The sequence below is a fragment of the Coregonus clupeaformis genome, chromosome 5 (assembly GCF_020615455.1).
Source record: "Coregonus clupeaformis isolate EN_2021a chromosome 5, ASM2061545v1, whole genome shotgun sequence".
Classification (NCBI taxonomy): Eukaryota; Metazoa; Chordata; class Actinopteri; order Salmoniformes; family Salmonidae; genus Coregonus; species Coregonus clupeaformis.
Genome location: NC_059196.1, coordinates 9,194,146 through 9,220,129, shown reverse-complemented (window position 1 = coordinate 9,220,129; position 25,984 = coordinate 9,194,146). Strand labels below are relative to the sequence as shown.

The 25,984-nt window shown below is 45.3% G+C and overlaps 1 protein-coding gene across 1 annotated transcript in view; it reads right to left on the bottom strand.

Moving 5' to 3' along the window:
- LOC121560857 (glutamate receptor ionotropic, kainate 4-like) overlaps positions 1-25,984 on the bottom strand; it is a 478,252-nt gene that overhangs the window by 401,821 nt on the left and 50,447 nt on the right. The window lies entirely within an intron of this gene.

Here is a 25,984-nt window from a genome sequence, read left to right as displayed (position 1 = left end):
TTATACATACTATATACATTTTATGGACACAGTCAATTTTACAATAATTATATTTTGTTTGTTTTTACTCCTGAGTTGGATTGTTAGGCACAATGAAAGGGTATGGAAATAGTAGTTATAGAAGATGTATGCCTACGCTTTTAAATCACCTAGATCTACACTCAACGTCTATTTTTAAAACATGGCACTGATTTACTTTGTCACAAAGCGGAAGCTCTAAATATACAGTGTAGGAAAATACCAAAAGTCATTACATTTCAAATGTTAAGACAATTTATTTAGTTCACACAGTTATGTAATAATAGTAATTATGGTCTAGTTCTTCAGTATTCAATATATGCAGAAGTGATCCTATATATGTTAGATTCTCATTTAGATTTTTTTTTATTACTGAGTGAAATTGTGTATTTTGGCTGCTCTCTTCTCTCTAATGGCTTTCTGAAATGCAATTTACTAGTTAATTTGAAATGTTCTCAATTAGCTTTTCCTTATCATATCCTGATCTGCAATTGACTCAATAGTGTTGGATTGTTTAATTCCTCTCCCTGGAAATGACCAAGGTACTTTCACTCCAATTCACAAAGTGAGAATTAATGGACTGAATAATCATATGGGGAATAATCACAGGGAATTTTAACTAAGTGGCTTAAAGACAGACAGTGTGTCACAGGTAGGATGTTTTATGAGCATCAACATCATGGACATATTTTGTTCAGGTTGAGTGTTCCTGTGCATTTATGATTCACCTGGTCTGCTCTCTGTGGTAGAGATCGTAGCCTGGACCAAACCCTGGCAATGCACTTTGTGGGATAATAGTCTTGAAGTGGGCTTTGACCCTAACCCTAATCCTACATACTACACATTTTAAGTTGCACATCACGGACAGGTCAGGTGTTATTAATGGGCGTGGCCTCTAACAAGATGTCCACCTCATGTCTTTGTGAATTGAGAGTTGGATATAGAATCCAGTAAATATACAATGAACAATACGCAACATGTAAAGTGTTTGACCCATGTTTCATGAGCTGAAATAAAAGATCCCAGCAATTTTCCATACGCACAAAATGTTTATTTCTCTCAAATTTTGTGCACAAATTTGTTTACATCCCTGTTAGTGAGCATTTCTCCTTTGCCAAGATAATCCATCCACCTGACAGGTGTGGCATATCAAGAAGCTAATTAAATAGCATGATCATTACACAGGTGCACCTTGTGCTGGGGACAATAAAAGGCAGTTTTGTCACACAACACAATACCACAGATGTCTCAAGTTTTGAGGGACTGTGCAATTGGCATGCTGATTGCAGGAATGTCCACCAGAGCTGTTGCCAGATAATTGAATTAATTTCTTGTTGTTTTAGAGAATTTGGCAGTATGTCCAACCGGCCTCACAACCGCAGACCACGTGTAACCATGCCAGCCCAGGACCTCCACATCCTTCTTCACCTGCGGGATCGTCTGAGACCAGCCACCTGGACAGCTGATAAAACTGTGGGTTTGGACAACTGAACAATTTCACAAACTGTCAGAAACTGTCAGGGAATCTCATCTGCGTGCTTGTCGTCCTCACCAGGGTCTTGACCTGACTGCAGTTTGGCATCGTCACCGACTTCAGTGTGCAAATGCTCACCTTCGATGGCCACTGGTAAGCAGGAGAAGTGTGCTCTTCACAGATAAATCCAGGTTTCAATTGAACCGGGCAGATGGCAGACAGAGTGTATGGCGTTATGTGGGCGAGCGGTTTGCTGATGTCAACGTTGTGAACAGAGTGCCCCATGGTGGCGGTGAGGTTATGGTATGGGCAGGCATGAGCTACGGACAATGAACACAATTGCAATTTATCGATGGCAATATGAATGCACAGAGATACCATGACGAGATCATGAGGCCCAATTGTTGTGCCATTCATCCACCACCATCACCTCATGTTTCAGCATGATAATGCACGGCCCCATGTTGCAAGGAACTGTACATCATTCCTGGGAGCTGAAAATGTCTCAGTTCTTCCATGGCCTGCATACTCAACAGACCATTGAGCATGTTTGGGATGCTCTGGATCGATGTGTACGACAGCGTGTTCCAGTTCCCACCAATATCAAGCAACTTCGCACAGCCATTGAAAAGGAGTGGGAAAACATTCCACAGGCTACAATCAACAGCCTGATCAACTCTATGCGAAGGAGATGTGTCGCGCTGCATGAGGCAAATGGTGGTCACACCAGATACTGACTGGTTTTCTGATCCACACCCCTACCCATACCTTTTTTAAAGGTATATGTGACCAACAGACGCATATCTGTATTCCCAGTCATGTGAAGTCCATAGATTAGGGCCTAATTTATTTATTTCAATTGACTGATTTCTTCATATGAACTGTAACTCAGTAAAATCTTGTTGCATTTATAATTTTGTTCAGTGTATATTTGTTAAGTCGCAATCTGCGTGCTATCTTTGGAGTGTTGTGTTCGTGACCTTGTTTGGCAGTTTTTTGACTGAAGTTTTGGCAAGAGTTTTCTGCCCTATTTTGTGAGATTTTAATTGACCCTACCAGAAATGCCCCCAGTCCTCAAGTACTCTTTGGAATTCCTCAAGAGCTTCCACCAATCTGCTCCTACAGCAACAGCTCAGCTGTTAAAGATCTTAAGCAATAAAGGGATGCAACCAACAGTCATTCAACAGAAGAAGAGGGGGTAAGACCATCTTGCATAAGATCAAGACTGTTGTTGGCAGAATATTTGACCTCACTAGGCCTCAACCTTCATCTAGGAGTTCTGATGGCAAATCACAATCAAACCTAATCAAAGTAAAGTTACTTAACAACAGACCAGCCAACCGTGCTATGTTACCAACTTTCCTGATGTCGAACCCCAGATCCCTTGTAAATAAGATTGATTAGTTCCAGGCCATTTTGACAAACCATGTACAGTACCATGTAGGCCCAGTTCTTTCCAGACACCCTATGGCAGTTAAACCTGACCAAACTAGTCGAGTTCCATCCATCCTATTTCATGCTGCTTAGCCTAGCCAGATGAAGGTTCCGTGTTTCATGGAACTAACTCTAAGTGGTGTAATAAAAGTAGTGGGGCTGTTTTACTGCTACAGCCAGTGTTGTGGATGTTAATATACTTAGCTGAAGATAAATGCCCTGGCCCTATGAATAGGCCAGTGCTTTAAGTCTTTGTGCCCTCTTTTACTGTCTCCTTCCCAGCGGTATTTCTTAAAGCTACGCTTTAACCCTCCGACAGCTCAAAGCCAAAGAAAACTGGTGTGCCTTTAATTAAAAGTGAGTGTCTGTATACAAAGATAATTGGGAGTAATGCATTTGTACCACCCAGGGGTGAATGAATGGGGGCTGTTCTCTAGCGGTTGGCTCTGTTTTGTTGTCGCAGGCGGGCGCCTTGGACTAATATTTTTAAACTGAAGGTTAAATATCATACAGATCATGTTGGACATAAACGGGGTGAGGATCGTCGTATCAGATTGACCTCGAAATTCATCATCCGCTGCAGACGTGTGATTTGTGTTGTGGTTTTTGCACAGTACGTACTGTATGTGGGCGCGCAAGGTGACCTGCACTGTAGATCAACTGCTGAACAACTGCTTGGGGAGAAAGTCCTGTCTGCCTGACTGGGTATCATTTTTCTCCATTTTTGGCCTTTCACACGTTTGCATTTTACTGCACTGTTAGGAGCTAGCAACACAAGCATTTCACTGCACCCGCTATAACACCTGCTAAACTGTGTATGCGACCAACTTTGATTTGATTTACTAGTCACATGGACACTTGCCGTGTCATGGGAACACTGGCTATCTCTCTCACGTTTCCGGCATTCACATGTAGATCCCTTCCCACTCTATGTTTGCAAGTACAATGCTCCAGGGCCCTATTTGCTATTGGTGGATGTCTCCACCATCTGCCTGTGTGTCTCTCCGCCCCTGTAATAGCTAGCAGCCACTGATCAGCCTTATTTTATGTAGAAAAGTCCATAGGCGCTATCAGTTCCATATTCCAGGCTAGTTGAATGCATAACTACTTTGATAAGCAGCTAACACTGATACATAGCACTGCTGGGTAGAGAGAAATACTCCTACCACTTGTTATAATCATGGCTGAGGAGAAGAGACAGGCCGGCAGGAAAACATGGCCACTAGAACAGCCAGGCTCAATCAGCCCTGAGAGTTGGTAGCTAGAGCTCCACCTCCACTGTGAGACTGTTCCCCTGTTAACCTGTCTCCTGTCTCCTAGACACAGTGACATTTCCACTGCACAGGCCCGTGTCTGACCTTCTCCTGCTGGCCAGCCTCAGGACGAATCAGAACCCTTAGCCGCAGCTCACCACTCAACCCCGTCTACCTGATTCCTGTTCTAATTCATTAAAGGCAATAGCAGGTCCCCCGGCTATATTTCAGTCTGCTTTGTATCATTGACAGGCAAAATAATCCCTTTTAATGGTTGATTAAAAAAATAGATTGGCCCTATTGTGTTTAACCTTTGGAGAAAAGAAGGGGTTGAAAGCCTCAATTTGTTCTGAGGGGATAATACCATACAAGTTGTTTGAAAGAAATACATCATACAGTCATGACACATTATTTAAAAAACTAGCACATACCTCTGCAACAGCATCTGCAGACATTTCATTGGACGCCATAAACAACAAACAGCACACCATCAATCAAACGACAGAACATACTCGACATGTGTGTTATGCAAATGTGTTTGGTCCTTGCATGATTTTAATGAATGATGTGTCCTTCATCAGCTCACTGGAGCGAATCAGAGCTGGCGAGCGTGCCTATACCCTTCATAAACACCAGTGTGTGAGAAGAAGTGAATCATGCCATTACTGTGTAGGCGATCCACTGTAGGCGGTCCAAGATGCAGGCTCAGTCTTGCTTAATCCTGCCAATGGTTTTCAGGGAAAGAATTCCATACCCAGTCTATGGAGCCATGGGAATATCAATAGAGTAGCGGGGAAGAGAATTCCGGAATGATAACTGGTAACGACTCAAGTCTGAGTCATCGGTGTGATTTGGACAAGTAGCCAGGCCAGAGCCTTTTTCTCCCCCCCATCCTCACATACACGCACATATGCACTCATGTGCATACACACACACCTTCCCCTGCAGCATTTTGACTACCCAGCTAATGAGCGTTGTACCCTTCCAAGTGGACGAGCTCCTGGTTAGGCTGCAGAACGTAGAAGAAGCAGATGACCACTTCAGTCTGAAACCTCACTAAACTACATCTGATTAATCCACCAGTCTTCTCTCTCCCACTGAAGGTCACATCATGCTAATAGACGTGACGAGGACCTCACAAAGAAGAGCCAAGGAAATAACAACACTTTGAAAAGCTCAGGCAACGAGACATACTGTTGCGAGCTCAGAACATATGACAATTATTCTAATGATCCAGATCTAGTTCAATCTTGACGTGATTAGCTGATTGTATCTAACCTTTCCTGCAGTTTACACGTCGTCGTGCCAGATGGCTTCTTCAAGTTTGACCAAAAGTCATTTAGAAGCGATTAGGCATATTTGTGACTTGTTAATGGCATGGCCGCTTTTAGTTGCTGTGATATTTACATCATTATCTGGCTGGGTCTGACGATGACCTTTTGCAGTTGCCACATGCAATTTCACACATTTTGAGGCAATCTTTCTGGCTGTTAAATGAAATGCAACGTGTTACATTTGCTTAATAAAATTTTTTTTTTGTATTATAATATTCTGCTCGGGATTCGCCTCAGTAAAGTTTCTGTTTGGGTAGCTTTACAATGCAATCGTCCTCCACATGGCCATCTACTATTGTTCCTAAATTGCAGTACAATCTTGCTGGCTCTGTCAGTCTCACTGAAAGCTGTGTTATCTTCTCTCCCATCACACCACCCATCCAACCCTCTCTTGTTTACCCCTCTATGGCTTTGCAGTTGGGGACATGTGCTCGGCTTTGTGGTCATATTGATTGACAGCATAACCAGACAATTCCAGTGGGGGCTGAGTGACTGAGTGCGTGTGCACCCTCCTAGTCACTGTACTGTATAGACCTCAGTGAGAATAGCTAAGATAACATAGGCCTACGTGTTTCAGATGCTATCAGCGTTCCCTGTTTGAGTGACATTTCAGAGTGGCTTTGATTGGAATGCTTGATACTATATCAAAAGGCTCAAAATGACTGGGTGGGTTGTGATTCTATTAAGGTGAATGGGAACCTCTTTTGTTCTTAGCCCATGAAGGTATGCTTAGTGTGATGTTAGCCTGTGGTAAATGTAGATTGTAGACACTACTCTCTGTTCTTAAATCAGTGCTCTCTCTCTTTCTTCTCCTCTACTGTTCCTCCTCTGTCTCTACCCCCTAGTCTTTACCCCTTCCCTATTCTCTTTATCCCTCGTCACTCGTTCCCTGACTACACCACTCCTTCATCCATCCATCCCTCTGTCCCCGTATCTCGCAGCCTCTTAGCTGAGACTTGAATTTCAATCGGCTCACAGGCTACGTTCAGAATTCAGAGTCGATCCTCACATAAGTTCATAACAGTAATTAAATGTTATTTCACTGTTGCTCTTTTCTCTTTCTCTGTCATTTGACATTCTGGCACCTGGATTGAGGCTCTCAGTGCTGGTCTATGGCTTTATAACATGTTTTTTATTTTTATTGATGTCTGATGTAGCATGTACACCATAGCATGAATGTCCGAATATGTACACCTTAGACTCTATTTCCTAATATGTATACCATACTCCCTAATATGTATACCTTACTACCTAATATAATACACTGTATCCTAATTATTTATTTAAAGAACTTGAGCAGCGATCAGATCCACATGTAAACAGTACATATTATTGCTGGACGTGTAATCTCTCGTGGACAGATTCTCATGGACAGATGTAACGATGAGAATCTGTCAAGGCTCACATAGAATGATGTGATTACGAGCAGCAGTAATTCCTGGTTTTGGGTTTTCGTCATTGATTATTTAGACAAATAAGGATTGGGCGAAGGCGGTGCTTAAACTGGTGCAGTGATTTTCAAGCCTGTGTGCCGATGACAAACGATTCCCACTAGATTCCACAGCCACAAAATCCAAATTGGCTCTATCGTAAAAATTATTACAAACTAAAATGTGCTTTTTGGCCATGATAAACACGGGTGAAATTAGCAGAAGGGAGGGGTTTTGCACAAAGGCAATCACAATTGTTAACGGCATCCCCCCCAGAAGTAAAAGAGGAAAAGACAAACTTTCCCTCCTTGGATCAAAACAACTCCTTGAATCAAGGTGAAGAGATGACGTGTATTGTAGGGAGGGAGGGGGGCTTAGTCAGCAAAGACACCCCAGACACACTCTCCTATACTAAACGCATGCACACGCAATCACAGGAGGCTGCTGAGGGGAGGACAGTTCATAATAATGGCTGGAATGGAGTGAATGTAAATGTAAAATGTAAAATATGTTTGATGTGTTCGATACCATTCCATTTATTCCGTTCCAGCCATTACTATGAGCCGGTCCTCCCCAATTAAGGTGCCACCTGCCGCCTGTGACACCCATACATGGACACCCACACTCTAGAAAATGACCAATATGTTTTTTGGGGGGCTGATGCCGATACTGATTTTTTGCGGCAAGAGAGGCAAATAGCCAATATTTTATGCTGATATTGAATATCATTACATTTGAAAATGTTAATGTGATAATTTCCCAGAGACAGCCACTGGAAAAAGATATGCGCATTTATCTGTAGGTCTATGCCAGCAGTGCGCAACGATGCATAATTTATCATAATCATTACAGATAACAAATCCTAATTGCTAAATTGCCCCATATACTGTATATTCAGTCAATAAAAAAGCCATATAAGATGAATTAATGAAACCGTATAATCAACTGGTTATATTATATTGTGGAACACAATCTTCAAAAAGGCACTAACCTCAGCAGTGGTGCTTGCTTGTAGAAGCCTATGGCTGTGCAATGGCATAGCCTTCCGTTGTTAATTTAGCAGACAAGACGGTATTATTTCCGGAGCTCTTATCACTGTCAAGGAACACCTATTTTATAGTAAGAAATAAATAATGATGTAATATTACAGAATAAAATAGAACAGAATATTTTTCCAAATGAAAAAAGTTGTCAGTGTGAAGTGATGTGCATCTCACGTCTGGAACAGTTGTTCTCAAAGGGTGATCATTTGAAACGGGCTCAATTTGGCGAGTTGAAAGACCATTTTTAAAGGGTTACAAACCAAAATCTGTCTTTTCGATATACAGATGTTCGATTTAGTTTATTCTGTCTGTTCTTTTGAATTTTCCAAATGGATTAACAATTCCACATTGAACACTGCATGGGGTGATGAATTACAGCCATGACATCTGTTTGTTGAGTAGGCCTATGCTTAATGATTCTGATGAAAATATGATTTTTGTTTTTATCAAACTAATGTTTTAACGTATTTTCAGTGTGGAACCTGTCTATGTTTAGGGGGGTTGTAGCCTAGGCTAACCAATTGGCACTAGCAGTTCGCAAAGTAGCCTAAGGGGAAAAGTATTTTAAAACTGCAGCTCGTTGTTGGAACACATATTTTCCTACTTCAATCAACCAGTCCATTTTGAATTTGTGATAAAACTGTCGTCATTTGGCAAGGAATGTAGCTTGTGTATCCCATCAGTTAGATATGTTTTTATTGGCACTTATTTCTGTAGGCCTAATGGGAGCTTGTGTGCGCACTCAGCACATAGGTGTGTAGGGAGCAGTCGGAACGCAATTGAGTGAATTTAGGGAGAACTGTACTCGATTACTCATGCCCATCCCTATGCATAATATGAATTATTCAATATGAGTTTGTGCATGCATTGGGCTATTGAGCTTGTTCTGCTGATTTCTTTGGATTCTATGGGACTTATAATTAGCCTCCTGATGAACAACATTTGCATAGAAGTAGCCTAATATTTTATTTTATAATAGTGTGCGCTGCCTCTTTAAGATGAACGGCACCAGTCACTACTGACGTCATGCACAGCTCAGTTCGCTAGTGATGGGAAGTTCAGCTCTTTTTACTGATTCAGATCTTTTCGACTCGTTCAGTTAAAAGAACGAATATTTCAGCTCATTTCGTTCATTTGAGTCAGTAATGCCCAGAGCACGCAGGACCCCCTACCAGCGAACGATGAACTGAAAACTCGAAAGAGTCATGAATCTACAAGCTTATGGGTTCACCATATGAGCCTTAATGGAGCTGTCATTTGTGACTGAGACATGTAAAAGTGTGCTTTAAACAATGTACATTTGTACAGGTCTAGTTGTGGCCACAACTGGACTAGATTGTGAACGACATTGGCGGAATGCATTGCTTGACTGCCGTGAGGGTGATAAGCACAATATCGTTCGCAAACTACAGCCCGCCAAACGATTTGTTCTGGAGTTCGAGTTTGTTGAGCAGAGGCCGTGTATGTTTTGGTTCTATAAAGCTGTGTTCCTCATAACATTCAATAATGAATTTATTGAATTTATTATTGCACCGTGCGATCAATTATCACTTCTAAACATGTATTTTTCTTCTCTATGCTGTCTGCAGCATGATCTATTTTCTTGTAATGATATATGACAGACAGTTGTTGGTCGGAGCTCGTCTCTGGAGCCGCTGAGCCGGAGGAGCTTGCATCAATCTTGCGGCCAGCAGCAGGTCAAACAAATGACTAAAATGAACGAGACACTCAGAAAAACGAATCATAATTTAACCCAAGCTCTTTGGGTGACAGTCAGCTTTAAAATCAGCATATTTTGTATTATGGTTGGCATATTATCACAAATAAAGGTACAGGCTAGTGAATTGATGTTAGCTTCAGCTGTAAGATCACTAGCAAAGTTAGATTTCAGTAAATGTTCTGAATGTTGTTTATTAGCTATTACCAAGCTACCGGTATCTTGTTTTGTAATGTGTTGTAGCCTGTATGGATATTGTTTTGCAGAACAGTAAATTAGCTAACAGTTTCGACTTGTACATGCTGTGTCGCATTATTCAAGTGTGCTACCTAAATTATGTGCAGCATGAGTTGGTAGCTAGCAAAAAGATGCTGCCCCTCAGAGTTCCCTCAGGACAAGCTAGCTAGGAACAATGAGCTAGTGACGCCGGCTGTAGCTACCTCAGCAGTTTGACAAAAGGCATGGTGCACACGCGTTATAAAGGGGACGATTATCGATCGTTCTCTAACACACACACACATTAACACTGTCACACAATCTCGCACGCCCTTTCACACACAAACTGGTGTGTGACAGTGCAGTAATCCAATTCAATCAAATGACTGCCTTTGTCATGTCCTCTTCAGTTTTATTTTTTCTTATACACAATTCTCACCAAGGAGATTCTAATTGCTTGATCATGATTTGGCAAACAGAGAACTAGAGCACTATTCATAGCTCCAGGCATTGAGAAGACTGGAGTTATGCAGCCTTTTCGGTACTGATAATGTGATACATTTAATTAAAGGTCCAATGCAGCCATTTTTATCTCAATATCAAATCATTTCTGGGTAACAATTAAGTACCTTTCACTGTGATTGTTTTCAATAAAAATGGTAAAATGAAACAATAATAGCTTCTTAGCAAAGAGCAATTTCTCAAGGAAGAATTTTGCTAGGACTGTCTGGGAGTGGGGAGAGAAACTGAAAACTAGGTGTTATTGGCAGAGAGTTTTGGGACTCTCTTTCTTATTGGTCTATTAACTAATTTACCGCATGGTGATGTCACCAGGCAGGCCAAAATAATTGTTCACAATTTCACAGTATTATTCCAACCTCATATTGTGGAAATATACATAAAACACAGGAAAATCAAGTTTTTGACTGCACTGGGCCTTTAATAATTTCGAGGTAGTGAATTTGAGTTATAATACTGTATGTTTGCAGCACAGAGTCATCAACATTGTGATTATAATCATACTGTAGTCATTTCTATGGAAATTGTTCAGGGCTTTTTGTATTAATTTCTTCTCAGTCATGAAGCTCCTTCTCACTGTTTGTGTACTCCAGGGGTAGAGAGAAGCTACTGTTAAGCCCTTCGTAATGATAAAGCAATGATCCACAATACTATGGTATTTTTCTCATTGCTGGATCACTTGTGTATGCTGCTTTATTTTACCAATTTTAGTCTTAATAGTGTATTCGTCACAGACAGTATCTTCTGAATTTATACAGTAGACGTTGTACAGACTACTTTACAAATGTTGGGATGAAACACATCTCCAAACCATTAGCAGTGGGTAAGAAATCCCATTAAAATGTTGTTTCTCCTATTTTAGCCTTATTAATCTCTTTCACTTCCTCATGAATCTATTGTAAATCCTTTTTTTGAGCTCCTGCTGCTAATGTAAGCACAGTAACAGAAGGAAGAGCTCCTTTGATTTCTCCTATTTATCAGCCTTTTTCTTCTTCTTCTTCCAACTGAGGATCCAAATAGGGATTAATGTTCCTGGAAAGCTTGTGCCTTTATGTTCATATCAAAGGGGAGGCATTAGAATAATCATGAATGACGCACAGATTTTAGCGTGTGTGAGATGGGAGCAGTGCGAATTAGGTAAAGTGTGTGGTGTGAGAGCAAGGCGACTGTGATACTAGGATGGGCTCGGGTGGGAAAGCATATGGACCAACAGGTACGAAACCAGGTTTCCTGGGTGCCATGAGTTTGTGTTGGCCTGTTGAGCTAAGGCCCTAGATGCATTAGTTCAGGGAGCCAACCTAAGTTTTCCGGTCTCAGGCAAGGTTACTCGTGATACGAGGGTGGTTCTGAACCACCTCGGTTTATTCTAACAGCAGTACATGTATGTAAAAACTCTCCCATAATGTATATGAAAGCCTGCGTGTGTACATGAGTATATACGTGTTTGTGTGTGCAGTGTTTGTGGCGTAGGGATGGGGAGTTGTTTAAGAGGTGGACTCAAGGGGATATCTCACCTGCCTAGCTGCCAGTCATTCAGGGCCAGCCAGATGGCTGATGGTGCGGAACCAGTCTGTCTGTCTGTCCGGCCGTCTGGGCTGTACCGGCCCGTAGCCTGTAGCCTGTGTGTCGCCCCGGCCTGGCCTGGCTGCACTGTGCTGCTCTCTCCACTTCTCCAGCCCCAGACACACTCAGACGATGTGTCTGAGATACATTCTGAACTCAATCAGTGTTTTTCCACTATAGTCCCTTTCTTTCTCTCACCAAACAAAATGTCCCTCATAATGGCAGCACATTCCATTTTCACAATTCACATCAACCTCGGTCAGTAATAATCAGCCTATTCACCACAGACTGGGGCTAATGCGAACCGTTTCATTCAGCGTCTCTGATTTCTGCCTTCATTTACGAGTCTGTCTTAATGAATGTAAACGGGAAGCTGAAATCAAAGCACTCAGTCTAGTCTGACTGAGGGAGAAGAGAGTAGGCCAGTGCCAATATCAGTGGGTTGATTCTCCTCACACATGCCAGTTTGGGTTGCAGTTTGTTTGCCTGTTTATTAAAGTGTCATTGTGTACAATGCCAAAGGACTAACGAGAATCATTTGGCATAGTATTTGGCAGAAAGACAGTTTAGTATCTCTCTGGATTAAAAACACACAATCATATAACCACGCCGATTTCTTGGGGAGAGAGAGCGAGAGAAAAAAAGTAAATAGAATAATTAGTCCTTGTTTAATTTAATTAGGAGTTATCCATGGAAGTTAGGGGGACGAGCTTGACTGAGTAGGCCATTTAAAAACGGTATGGAGTATAAGCAGCGGGAATTAATTCCAAGTTGCATGAATGAGCTCGATGTAGGTTTGTCCTGGGAAGGAACTATAGAAGGAGTGTTACATCGTGACTCTGCCCTTCAGAGCATTTCAGAGTTGCTATGGGCTCTGGTCAAAAGTAGTGCACTAAATAGGGAATAGGTTTCTTTTGGGACGCAGGCTCAGAGTGATTCACAATGGCCCAGTAACAGTATACTCTTTATCTTAACCCACACCACCCACATGAGCTGCTGCTGTTCTTGCTGTTCTTGCTGTGCTGGACAGCTAAGTGATTGATGATGAATCATGTGATTCACTATTATTCACTGTGAAGCGCAATGCTCTCTTCTTTAGCTCCTACTGTACAGCTGCTTCTGTGTGAAAACAGTCGCGATCCTTTCATAATATAATAGTTAAGATAGTCATATGATATCATTATATGACTAATTGTCCCCCACAATGAAATTGACTGTGTTCGTTACACAGACAGCACTGGCCAGATTTGGACAAAACTTCAGTGAATGATGCGTCTTGCCATAGAGATCCGGCATTTACAAAATTACACTGATTGGCCCAAGGTGAAATGTGTTAGTCACACGCAATATCTCAATTGGCCCAAGGGGGGCGCTGCATCATCCGTGGGGGATGACATGTTTACTGTTGCCTTGTTATTATTAGAGTAAGGAATTATTATTAGAATAATTGGACAGTAAATACAGAGTTACTACTGTACATAGATATATAACTTAATGTAAAGTTTTACTGATTATTTTATTTCTAAAGTAATACAGTTTATAATGGATGGCCTGGTCGGTTGTCTTGGAAGTCTATCTCCTCTGTTCTAAGAGAGTGGCCCTTCAATAACAAAAGGACAAACAAACAAAATTGGGATAATTTTTTCCATTCCTCCTGAGTAGCCGGTGCAATAAATCCATGTCACATCAAAAAAGCATCAGATTTTTGTTGAGGAAAAAAACCCAATCCATTTGATTTTCCTGTGGCTGCTGCTTGGTGAGCGATGAGATGAGCTCCTCTTCTCTTTTGTTTGATCCAGCAGAGCACTTACCCAACCCATCCTTCCCCTCCCTCCCACCCTGCCTACCCCCTAACTCTCCACTCTGTGACTAATTTACACAGGGCCTCTTACGGCTATCATCGCATTTCCAAAGTTGGATCCACAAAGCCTGATTTTCAAGATAAACTTCACATATGAAAATACTGTACACAAACATGGTGGTATGTTTTCCCCCTGATAGCACTGTATTGATTTAGCTGAGAGAGATGAGGGAGAGGCAGAAAGAGAGAGAGGGGGGGGGAGAAAGAGGGAGAGAAAGAGAGGGAGCGAGAGAAAGAGGGAGGGAGAGAAAAATAAGAGAAATTGAGAGAGGCAGAGAGAAAGGGTAGATCAAGAGAGAGGGAGACACAGAGAGGGAGTAAGAGACAAAATTATCAGCAGCCAGTCTGAGATGTAGGTTTTAGCTTTGCCACTTTTAATCCCCTCCGTCATGTCTGCCAATCGCAAGCTGATGCTTGATGATGCTTGATGGGAGTGACAGAACACTCGGAGGGGAGCTGCTCACAATTTGATTAATCCCCCTGCTAAAGTCGGTAACGATTTATTTTGAAATTACAGAACTCTCTGGGAGAGCGTGGGGAGGGTTGATAATGGATCCTGAGTCGAGGGCAGCAGGCAGGCAGACTTACATATCCTGCTACCTGTGATACCTTGCTTTAGTGGAGGCAGAGGTGGCCTGTTATTATCAGCCATCTCCTTGCCCCATGACAGGATGTGAACTGAATCTGAGTGTGTGTGTGTGTATTTGGGTACATGTGTGCATGGTTGTGGTTGTGTCTGTGTGTGTGCACATGCATAAGTGTGTGTGTGTGTGTGTGTCTGTGTGTGTGTGTGTGTGTGGATGTGAAGGACCCTGATCAGGTCTGTTTGCATGCTTAGCTTGTGGTGTGTGATGTGTGTGTGTGTGTGTGTGTGTGTGTGTGTGTGTGTGTGTGTCACGGTTTCGGCCGAGGCTGCTCCTCCTCCTTGTTCGGGCAGGCTTCGGCGGTCGGCGTCTCCGGAGTACTAGCTGCCACCGTTCTATGTTTCGATGTTCGTTTGGTTTGGTCTGTTTGTACACCTGTTCCTTGTTAGTGTTGATTATGTGCTCTATAAGTTCTCTTAGGTTTTGTCATGTGTTGTGTGTAATTGTTTCGTGTCAGCTAGGCGTCAGTTTGTTCTCTCTCGTTCTGTTTTGTTTTGAGAGTGTCCGCACTGTGTGCGCAGTTTGGGTTACGCACTGTTTCCTGTGTGCGTAATTGTTTCGCTTGCCCTCCGGCTGGGTTTTTGCCGTGAGTCCTTTTGTATTGTTTGATCCTCACTAAAGACTGTTGAAGAGCCTCTGTTGTCCTGCGCTTGATTTCTGCACCACATCTACGCTCAGCCCTTGACAGAATTACACACCACCATGGAATCAGCAGGAGCCGCCTCATCTGTCGAGGCAATCGAGGAGCGCCTTCGCGGACAGGATCAAAAGATCAGCTGGATTGGGAACTCTCTCGAGGGGGTGGTGGAGACCCTCCATAGATGGGAGACCGGCGGGGCTCCCACGCATCCACCCATCGCACCATCGCCAACAGCCAGTCCGCCTGTTCAACTTCCGGAACCCAGTGGGATTCGGCTCTCGCTCCCGAGGGCGTATGATGGTACCGCTGCCGGGTGTCAGGGTTTCCTTCTACAAGTCGAACTTTACCTAGCCACAGTACACCCGGTGCCCTCGGGATACGAGAGCGTTTCCGCCCTCATCTCCTGTCTCACCGGCAAGGCGTTGGAATGGGCCAACGCCGAATGGAGGAGGATAGACGCCGCTACTATCACATATGCAGAATTCTCCAGCCGCTTCCGGACTGTGTTCGACCATCCACCTGAGGGGAAAGCGGCTGGGGAGCGTCTGTTCTACCTCCGGCAGGGGATGAGGAGTACCCAAGATTTTGCACTGGAGTTCCGGACTCTAGCGGCTGATGCAGGGTGGAATGAGCGGGCCCTCATAGACCACTTTCGCTGCAGCCTCAGGGAGGACGTCCGTAGAGAGTTGGCCTGCAGGGACACCACTCTCACCTTTGACCAACTGGTGGACATGGCAATTCGCCTAGACACCCTGCTGGCCACCCGCGGACGCCCTGGGGGGGGGTCGCCCATTCCACCCTCAAGCACCTCCGAGTCGAGTCCCATGGAGCTCGGGGGGGCTGGCGCTAGAGAACGGAGGAGAGGGAGTTCGAGGGGGGCCGTCCCCTGCACCAACTGTGGCCGTGGAGGACACACTGCGGCCAGGTGCTGGGGAGGGTCTCCTGAGGGACGAGACGGCAGGCCACGCGCTGGGGAGTCCTTCCTGGTGAGTAGGCGCCCCACTTACCCAGAGCTCTCTGTCGTGCACATAACCATACCTGTTTGTTTATTACAGGTTGCACCTCGTTCCCAGCATAAGGCGCTAGTAGATTCAGGCGCGGCTGGGAATTTTGTAGATCGTAAGTTTTGTAAAGAGTTAGGGATTCCTCTCCTTCCTGTTAAAGATCCCTTCCCTGTACATGCCCTAGATAGCCGTCCGTTGGGGTCGGGGTTGATTAGGGAGGTCACAGTGCCACTTAGGATGGAGACGCAGGGGGGTCATGAGGAGACGATTCAGCTATATCTGATTGACTCTCCTGCGTATCCGGTGGTGCTGGGGCTTCCCTGGTTGATTACTCATGATCCCACTATATCGTAGCGAGAGAGGGCTCTTAAGGGGTGGTCTGCCCAGTGTGGGGGGAGATGTCTGGGTGTTTCCGTGGGGGCGACCTCGGTGGAGAGTCCAAACCAAGTGCCCGCATTGCACATTCCCCCCGAGTATGAGGATCTGGCAGTCGTGTTTAGCAAGGCGAGGGCGGCGCGATTGCCACCTCATAGACAGCGGGATTGTGCGATAGATCTCCAGGCAGGAGCTGCGCTCCCGCGGAGCCATGTGTATCCGTTGTCGCAAGAGGAGAAGAGAGCTATGGAGACATACATAGCTGAGTCTCTGAGACAGGGATACATACGACCCTCCATTTCCCCCGCGTCCTCGAGCTTCTTTTTGTGAAGAAGAAAGATGGAGGTTTGCGCCCGTGTATTGATTACCGTGGTCTCAATCAGATTACTGTAAAATACAGTTATCCACTCCCTCTGATTGCGACTATGACGGAGTCATTACACGGGGCAAGGTTCTTCACAAAATTGGACCTCAGGAGCGCCTACAACTTGGTGCGCATTAGGGAGGGCGATGAATGGAAGACAGCATTTAGTACCACCTCGGGTCATTACGAGTATCTCGTCATGCCATACGGTTTAATGAATGCTCCGTCAGTCTTCCAATCCTTTGTAGATGATATTTTCCGGGACATGCAGGGACAGGGGGTGGTCGTGTATATAGACGATATTCTGGTGTACAGTTCTACCCGAGCCGAGCATGTAGCCCTGGTGCGCAGAGTATTGAGGAGACTGTTGGAGCACGACCTGTATGTCAAGGCAGAGAAATGTCTGTTTTTCCAGGAGTCGGTCTCCTTTTTGGGTTATCAGTTGTCTGCGTCAGGGGTGAAGATGGAGGTTGACCGTGTGTCAGCCGTGCGTAATTGGCAAACCCCAACCACAGTTAAAGAGGTGCAGCAGTTCTTGGGCTTTGCGAATTACTACCGGAGGTTTATCCGGGGTTTTGGACAGGTGTCAGCTCCCATCACGTCCCTTCTGAAGGGGGGTCCGGTGCGCTTGCGGTGGTCAGTTGAAGCGGACAGGGCTTTTGGGAGACTGAAGGACCTGTTTACTTCGGCGCCGGTGCTGGCGCACCCAGATCCCGCTTTACCATTCCAAGTGGAGGTGGACGCGTCAGAAGCCGGTATCGGAGCCGTTCTCTCGCAACGGTCCGGCACGCCACCTAAACTCCGCCCCTGTGCCTTTTACTCGAAAAAGCTCAGTCCGCCGAAGCGAAATTATGACGTAGGGGACAGGGAGTTGTTAGCCGTGGTACAGGCCCTAAAGGTGTGGAGGCATTGGCTTGAGGGGGCTCAACACCCTTTTCTCATTTTGACTGACCACCGTAATCTGGAATACATTCGGGCAGCTAGGAGACTAAATCCTCGCCAGGCGCGGTGGACTATGTTTCTAGCCAGGTTCGTGTTTAAGATCACTTACATCCCTGGGTCCCAGAACGGAAAGGCAGACGCCCTGTCTCGGCGGTATGACACAGAGGAGAGGTCCGTTGAGCCCACTCCCATACTACCGAAGTCTTGTCTGGTGGCACCGGTGGTGTGGGAGGTCGATACTGAAATCGAGCGGGCGTTACGTACCGACCCTAGCCCTCCACAGTGTCCTGTGGGCCGGACGTACGTTCCGCTCGAGGTTCGGGATCGACTCATTTATTGGGCTCACACGTCACCCTCCTCTGGACATCCAGGTATTGGCCGGACAGTGCACTGCCTTAGCACAAAGTACTGGTGGCCAACGTTAGCCAGGGATGTGAGGGTTTATGTCTCCTCCTGCTCGGTGTGTGCCCAGTGTAAGGCGCCCAGACACTTGCCCAGGGGAAAGTTACAACCCCTGCCCGTTCCACAACGACCCTGGTCTCACCTCTCGGTGGATTTTGTTACAGACCTTCCCCCCTCACAGGGGAATACCACCATCCTGGTCGTTGTGGATCGGTTCTCGAAGGCCTGTCGTCTCCTTCCCATGCCGGGTCTCCCTACTGCCCTACAGACCGCTGAGGCACTATTCACCCACGTCTTCCGGCATTACGGGGTACCCGAGGATATAGTGTCTGATCGAGGCCCCCAATTTACCTCCAGAGTCTGGAGAGCTTTTATGGAGCGCTTGGGGGTTTCGGTTAGCCTTACCTCGGGGTACCACCCGGAGAGCAATGGGCAGGTCGAACGTGTGAACCAGGATGTGGGTAGGTTTCTGAGGTCATATTGCCAGGGCCGGCCGGAGGAGTGGGCGAGGTATGTTCCCTGGGCCGAGATGGCACAGAACTCTTTCCGCCACTCCTCCACCAAACTAACTCCGTTCCAGTGTGTTTTAGGATACCAGCCGGTTCTGGCACCTTGGCATCAGAGCCAGATCGAGGCCCCTGTGGTGGATGAGTGGGTGCGGCGCTCGGAGGAGACGTGGAACGCTGCTCACGTCCATCTGCAGCGGGCCATCCGTCAACAGAAGACGAGCGCTGATCTCCACCGCAGTGAGGGACCGGTGTACGCACCGGAAGATCGGGTCTGGCTCTCGACCAGAAACCTGCCCCTCCGCCTGCCCTGCCGGAAGCTGGGTCGGCGGTTTGTGGGGCCTTTTAAAGTCCTGAGGAGGTTGAACGAGGTGTGTTACAGGTTACAATTGCCTATTGATTACAAGAATATTAACCCCTCGTTCCATGTGTCTCTCCTCAGGCCGGTGGTAGCTGGTCCACTCCAGGACTTTGAGATAGAGGAGACTCCTCCGCCCCCGCTGGACATCGAGGGGGCTCCGGCGTACACTGTTCGGTCCATCCTGGATTCGAGACGCCGGATGGGGGGGCTCCAATATCTCGTGGAGTGGGAGGGGTACGGCCCGGAGGAGCGGTGCTGGGTGAAGAGGGGGCATCTTAGACCCGTCTCTTCTGACCGAGTTCCATCGTGGTCATCCTACGCGCCCTGCTCCGCGTCCGCCTGGTCGTCCTCGAGGCCGGGGTCGGCGCACGGCTGGAGCCGCGCATCAAGGGGGGGGTACTGTCACGGTTTCGGCCGAGGCTGCTCCTCCTCCTTGTTCGGGCAGGCTTCGGCGGTTGTCGTCTCCAGAGTACTAGCTGCCACCGTTCTATGTTTCGATGTTCGTTTGGTTTGGTCTGTTTGTACACCTGTTCCTTGTTAGTGTTGATTATGTGCCCTATAAGTTCTCTTAGGTTTTGTCATGTGTTGTGTGTAATTGTTTCGTGTCAGCTAGGCGTCAGTTTGTTCTCTCTTGTTCTGTTTTGTTTTGAGAGAGTGTCCGCACTGTGTGCGCAGTTTGGGTTACACACTGTTTCCTGTGCGCGTAATTGTTTCGCTTGCCCTCCGGCTGGGTTTTTGCCGTGAGTCCTTTTGTATTGTTTGATCCTCACTAAAGACTGTTGAAGAGCCTCTGTTGTCCTGCGCTTGATTTCCGCACCACATCTACGCTCAGCCCTTGACAGTGTGTGTGTGTGAATGTGAAGGACCCTGATCAGGCCTGTTTGCAGGGGGGCGAAGAAGGCTAATGCATGTATTGACGTCTGTGAAAATATTACAGTGAACACTGCCAGAGGCAATGCTTAGCAGCTGCATATGACTCCTGCTGTGATGATGTCTGATCACAGGGTGTCTCGCTCTCAAATTGGATGGATCTTTCTGCAAAGAATGTTATTCATTCCCATATTTATCCACAGAAGAAGTTACAGCTGAAATTAAAATCTTTATCATGCAGTTAGCAAAATATATATTTGATGTGTTCGATGTTAGTCAGCCCTCTCTTTGACTAAACCACGATGGCGCCCTGGGGTGAGCAGTCTGTGGGGACTGTCGTTTGACTCGTTACATCCTTTAAATCACACAAAATCACACAAAATGATATTAATCATGACGAATGCACATGGAATGGCATCCTCAAGAATCATTAATTACATTATGTATCATCATCGTTAACATGTCTGGCTGTGTGTGAACATGAACGTGAGGTTAGGGATGGGTCCTCCTTAGTGTAAGTCAGTGAATCAATTCAAATGAGCCCTGCTTACATGATTCATTCTACCTCATTATTGCTAATTGAGCTAGTGTTCCTCCTCTCCTCCCAAAATTCTTAAGTAACAAGCAATTGGATCAGGAAGTCAGGCAACAGAAATATACCCATTATGTAATTGTTTATTCGATCGTACCAGTTGGAGGTTAATTTCACTCACATCGCCCAACAGTCCCCCCACTCACTTCACTTCCCTCCATTGAAAATGAATGGGGCTCCATTGTTTCATTGCCCCCATCGAGCTATACACGGAGCCCCATGTGGCAGTGACCAACTTAGTCAGATTAATCTGCAGGCTTTGGCTATATCCCAGAAAACAGAGAACCAGAACAGTGCCACTGTGCAACTCGGCTCCTGCTAGAGATGTCACTCCACAGGATTAAAGGGGGGATCTTTTATGTAGAGTGTGTCTGGTTCCACAGGAGCTGCCAGTCACCACTACAGTCCTAGATACATGACAGAACTTTTATTGGGAACAGCGTCTGTTTGTGAGTGGTTGAAATACATATAGGTGTTTGGTTAGGATCCCTGCGTGGGTCCCCCTAGCTAGCTAGCTAGTCGTTGTTTCACTTTTCTGTTAGTTCCTGGTGAATTTTCAGAGTGTAACTTTAATCAAGTTAGTTTAAAGCTGTGCATAGATTTACTTTGATCAAGCAATATCTCTTCCTCCAGATCCCACTATTTGAGCGATTAAATTGCTCTCCTATCAGTTTACAAGTGTGGGTGTTATTCGCCTAACCGGGATGTGGGCGGGTCTTCGAGTCTTCCTGAGCAGAACATTATCCGACACCAAGTTATGCTTGTTTGACGATTTTTAATAACTGTGATCGTAACATTTCTACTCCTGATTTTGAACATGCCCTAATTTTTCTTTCCAGCATATTGAGCCCATTATTGGCACAGTTACTGGTTTAATCTCAATTCAATTAAAAACAGAGCCTAAACCATTTCATTCCCATGTCACGCCCTGACCTGGAGAGACTGTTATTCTCTAGGTAGTTTGGTCAGGGTGTGAAACTCTATGTTTTGTATTTCTATGTTTGGCCGGGAGTGGTTCCCAATCAGAGGCAGCTGTCGCTCGTTGTCTCTGATTGGGGATCATACTTAGGCAGCCAGTTTTCCTGCCTGGGTTGTGGGATCTTGTTTGTGTTTCGGTGTGTTTGGCTTGTTTGTGTATAGCCTTCCGACGTCACGTTTCCGTTTGTTGTTTTGTCAGTGTTTATTGTTTTAATAAACATGTATGCATTCCACGCTGCGCCTTGGTCTAATCCGTCTCTCAACGATCGTGACATCCCAACCCCCACACTAAACCCCAAAGTGTATACTTGGAATGGTGTTGTATCATCATCACGTATACTTGGAATGGTGTTGTTCCATCATCACGTATACTTGGAATGGTGTTGTACCATCATCACGTATACTTGGAATGGTGTTGTACCATCATCACGTATACTTGGAATGGTGTTGTACCATCATCACGTATACTTGGAATGGTGTTGTACCATCATCACGTATACTTGGAATGGTGTTGTACCATCATCACGTATACTTGGAATGGTGTTGTACCATCATCACGTATACTTGGAATGGTGTTGTACCATCATCACGTATACTTGGAATGGTGTTGGAATGGTGTTGTACCATCATCACGTATACTTGGAATGGTGTTGGAATGGTGTTGTACCATCATCACGTATACTTGGAATGGTGTTGGAATGGTGTTGTACCATCATCACGTATACTTGGAATGGTGTTGTACCATCATCACGTATACTTGGAATGGTGTTGTACCATCATCACGTATACTTGGAATGGTGTTGTACTATCATCACGTATACTTGGAATGGTGTTGGAATGGTGTTGTACCATCATCACGTATACTTGGAATGGTGTTGGAATGGTGTTGTACCATCATCACGTATACTTGGAATGGTGTTGTACCATCATCACGTATACTTGGAATGGTGTTGTACCATCATCACGTATACTTGGAATGGTGTTGTACCATCATCACGTATACTTGGAATGGTGTTGGAATGGTGTTGTACCATCATCACGTATACTTGGAATGGTGTTGGAATGGTGTTGTACCATCATTTCGGTGTGTTTGGCTTGTTTGTGTATAGCCTTCCGACGTCACGTTTCCGTTTGTTGTTTTGTCAGTGTTTATTGTTTTAATAAACATGTATGCATTCCACGCTGCGCCTTGGTCTAATCCGTCTCTCAACGATCGTGACATCCCAACCCCCACACTAAACCCCAAAGTGTATACTTGGAATGGTGTTGTACCATCATCACGTATACTTGGAATGGTGTTGTTCCATCATCACGTATACTTGGAATGGTGTTGTACCATCATCACGTATACTTGGAATGGTGTTGTACCATCATCACGTATACTTGGAATGGTGTTGTACCATCATCACGTATACTTGGAATGGTGTTGTACCATCATCACGTATACTTGGAATGGGTTGGAATGGTGTTGTACCATCATCACGTATACTTGGAATGGTGTTGGAATGGTGTTGTACCATCATCACGTATACTTGGAATGGTGTTGTACCATCATCACGTATACTTGGAATGGTGTTGTACCATCATCACGTATACTTGGAATGGTGTTGTACCATCATCACGTATACTTGGAATGGTGTTGGAATGGTGTTGTACCATCATCACGTATACTTGGAATGGTGTTGGAATGGTGTTGTACCATCATCACGTATACTTGGAATGGTGTTGTACCATCATCACGTATACTTGGAATGGTGTTGTACCATCATCACGTATACTTGGAATGGTGTTGGAATGGTGTTGTACCATCATCACGTATACTTGGAATGGTGTTGGAATGGTGTTGTACCATCATCACGTATACTTGGAATGGTGTTGTACCTGGGGCAGGGACAGGGAGGGTGGGTAAAACGGCACCAATGTTAATAGGGATGCCAGCAATTAGTATTTTGACCAATCAGATCAGATATTTTGCCAATAATTGGGCAAAAGATCAGAATTGGGCTGCCTGTGTAAAAGCAGCCTAATTGTTTGTGAACAGAGGAAGATTGAAGAGGGGGCCATCTGCTCTGTTCATTAGGTAATCTCTGATAGTTACTCTGTCATGGGAATTACTGTGGTGTTCATTAAATTGCTGTTTTCCTCCTGACGATAGAGTACATTTTTTGGAAAATACCCAAGGACCATTTGGTTCGAGCCAATCTGTCACACTTGATGACGGAGTTGTTACATCTCGTTAGTCGTAGGACAACAGTAAATAATGACAGTCTTGGCAATGGGAGAAAGGAACACAGACTTTGATATTATAGCAGTCTACATATCATCAGAATGGAAACTATAGCATCCTATATTTGATAGTAAGTTTGACTTGCCATCATATTGAAGGTGAATTTGGGATCAAGCCTGCGCTTGGAAAGAGTATATGATGTCAAAACCCATGAGAAATCCATAACAAGTAAAAATTACAGTTTTCCCTTGGCTGGGCTGTGTCGAATAATACGGCCATGGCACTTAACGGTTGTCAACACAGAGGAGGGACAAGTGCAGTGAGAGGACTTTGAATGTCTTGCAGGGGAGGGATACATTCAGTGACTCCAGAACAGATACAGTGCCTAGAAGGAAAAAGGCAGTGGTTGGTTGGGGAGGGGGAGCAGGCAGAATGGACAAGCCAGTCAGCCAGGCATAAGGGAGGGCTGTCATCTCCTTTCTCTATTTCTCCCTCTCTCTTTCTCCGACGGCTAGTAGCAGGCATCTGTGGTGGCTAGCTGAGCAACAGGCGTGGGCACACACCTGACAGGCCAGCTCCTTCACCGTGACACCTGGGGGATTCAATTTATCAGGCGCCTAGACTGCAGCCAGGCCCAGATCCCGGACAGACACGCCCCTTTGGAGGTCAGTCTAACGCGTGTCAGATGCTTTTGTAGCCGGGGCGTGGGGTGGGGTTGGGGGCAGCAGGCAGCGGGCATCGTAAATCTCGCATTGGTGGGGGGGTGGAAGTTGGAGGTTGGAGGGTAAAGGTGTAGGGGGGTGGTGAGGTAAAGGAAAGAGGGGGAAGAGATACGATGTTGGAATTTTCACTTGTGAACAGACTGGACTATCGCCGTTCCACGTTAGGAAGTGATTTATCGGCACGGTTTTCTTTTTTTGGGAGGGAGGATGGGGTTGTCCGCTAGTGGGTCATCATTATTTATCTCTTTGCTGTGGCGGTTTCAGCACCTTCATGTGAATGGTTACTCCTTGTCTCTTTGGTCCTCCTCCTACCTCCTCCCACAGGGAGTAAGAGTTAGTACGTCTTCTCCCACCCCCACCCACTTCTGTTGGTCTCACACGTCTTTCCATATGCAGCAGCTCGGTGGGAATCTGAAGAGATCTACGCAGGGAGCAGGCCATCAGGGCCACTCATTTGGGGGACTAATCGCACCCATCGCCAAAAGGGAGAGGACACTTAATTTAATTACACAACAATGATTAATGATGCTGTCTAAAGAGCAGAGAGGGGGTATTTTCTCCTGTGATTACTCAGGCTATGAAGGAAGAAGAAGGAAGCCAGCTCCTTGTTTCAGATTATTACAGAAGGCCATGAACAAAGATGGCCTCATCTATCAGCTGGGGATTAAGAGAACTGTGTATTTCCTTTTTTCTAACTGTGCTTCTTCTCATCTCAATGAGCCGAGCTGAAATTTGCTCCTAAATACCAGTCAGTAGTAGGCTTATCTTATCTTTATTAACTCGGCTTATGGGAAATTCTTGTTTGTGTAGTAGGCCTATCCCTAGGAAACAGTACTGGACTGTACAAGCATAGGGGTTGGAATGAAAGGTTTGACATTAACATGCTGTAATCATGGAACAGCTAACGCCAGCCTGTAAGCTTGAATTCTGCAAGAATCAATATGAGCTCTGCTGGTCTTGACCGGTATAAAACTCCACCACCCCCTCCCTCCCTCGCCCATAGAGCAGATTTCAAATGGATCTGGCAGACAGAACAAAACGTAATCTGTCAGACGAGGATTCACATAGACAGAAATGTCACTGTGTTTTTTTTAACCTAATATTTTTAAACCTTGTGTTAAATCAAATGAAAAGAGTATCGGTGAGGAGCTGTGGCTAGTCCCCGAGTGGTGCTGATGCACAGGGACACTAGACCACCGCCGACTGCAGACTTGAAGACTATGGCACCACACACCTACAGACTGCTGTAGTGGTAAAAAGCTCAACTCCATCTGATTCTTCACAGGTCATTGGCGACTCCTGCATGGAGCGATTTCACGGATGGGGGGGAGGGGTAAATTATTTGTCCTCCTTTCTCACTTGTTGAAAGTGCTATCCGGCACGGTAATTATTTCCCAACGGCTAATGACTACTTTGTGAGAAGAAATAAAACAGCTGGAGTTCACTCTGGTTAATGTATGATACAGACAGCGTTGCCTTGGTAAAGGGTAGTGTT